The sequence below is a fragment of the Apium graveolens genome, chromosome 6 (assembly GCF_009905375.1).
Source record: "Apium graveolens cultivar Ventura chromosome 6, ASM990537v1, whole genome shotgun sequence".
Lineage (NCBI taxonomy): Eukaryota > Viridiplantae > Streptophyta > Magnoliopsida > Apiales > Apiaceae > Apium > Apium graveolens.
Window position 1 is genome coordinate 167,314,131 of NC_133652.1, and position 1,443 is coordinate 167,315,573.

Below are 1,443 nucleotides of genomic sequence, written 5' to 3' on the forward strand. Positions count from 1 at the left end.
TGATTAATTTAAGTGTCAATTAAGCGCTTAATTCTCGTAGTTAATTGTAGTTAATAATTAGTCAATCAAATCTAAGTGTTATTGTCTTGACATTGAGAAGTAATTATACATTGGTGAGTGAGTGTTAAATGAACGTAATTAGTCTGAGTCTCCGTGGGAATGAACTAGAAAGTATTCTATATTACTTGCGAACGCGTATACTTGTGTGTATTATTAGCGCGTGTTATTGCCCTAACAAGTTTTTGGCGTCGCTGTCGGGGACTCGGCGTATTTGTTTAGTTTATGTACTTACTTTCAGTGGTCATTAGGACTCATTGATTAAGACTTGTTACTTATTGTTTCCGGTTGTGTTTTAGGTACTTTAGCGAGCGTTTATGCAAACACGTTCTCGCAGTCGCAAGAGGACTTTAGATACGGCTGGGGAGACAGACGAAGTTCTTGGTATTCCGGAGAAGATTTATTTTGAAGATTCGGATACAGAAAGTGAGCAGAAAGAACCAGTAATCATGGGTGATCGAATAGTTCCGGCAGATCCAGCTCTTATGGACTTTTCTCGCCCTAAAATTGATGACATTCAATCAACCATCATGCATCCGGCTATTGAGGCCAATAACTTTGAAATCAAGCCGGGTACCATTCAGATGGTGCAGAATTCCGTTTCTTTCGGAGGTGCTGCGACTGAAGACCCCAACATGCACATCAGGAATTTTGTCGAGATCTGTAGTACTTTCAAATATAATTGTGTGACTGATGAGGCTATCAAGCTGAGGCTTTTCCCATTCTCTCTGAGGGATAAAGCTAAGGACTGGTTACATTCTAAACCAGCTGGGTCCATCACTACTTGGAAAGATCTTGCACAGAAGATTTTAGTGAAGTGCTATCCAATGGCGTAGACTGCGGCTATGAGGAGTGCTCTTACTCAGTTTGCGCAGCAACCTACAGAATCCATGTGCGAAGCTTGGGAGCGCTACAAGGAGATGTTGAGAAAGTGTCCACATCATGGTATGCCTGATTGGATGGTGATCACTGGTTTCTATAATGGTTTGGGGGCCCAATATCGGCCCATGCTCGATGTAGCAGCTTGAGGCGCCTTGTGGGCTAAAAGCTATATTGAGGCTTATAATCTTATTGAGACTATGGCTGCAAATGAGCATCAAAACCCAACTCAAAGGATGATGCCTGGGAAGGTAGCAGGTACTCTGGAAGTTGATGCAGCTACAACTATTGCAGCGCAGCTATAACTATTGCAGCGCAGCTCCAAGCGCTGTCTATGAAGGTCGATTCTTTAGCCACATATGGAGTCAATCAGATAGCTATGGTCTGTGAGCTTTGTGCAGGTTCTCATGCTACGGATCAGTGTTCTCTTGTTAATGAATCTGTGCAGTATGTTAACAATTATCAGCAGCCGCAGCAGCCTGTGCCAGCTACTTATCATCCTAACAA

The 1,443-nt window shown here is 42.8% G+C and overlaps 1 non-coding gene across 1 annotated transcript; it reads right to left on the reverse strand.

Moving 5' to 3' along the window:
* Positions 1-899: 899 nt before the first annotated feature.
* LOC141669601 (small nucleolar RNA R71) lies at positions 900-1,006 on the reverse strand. Its single transcript, XR_012553871.1, has one exon. It is a non-coding gene; the product is annotated as a small nucleolar RNA R71 (small nucleolar RNA).
* Between the last annotated feature and the right edge of the window lie 437 nt (positions 1,007-1,443).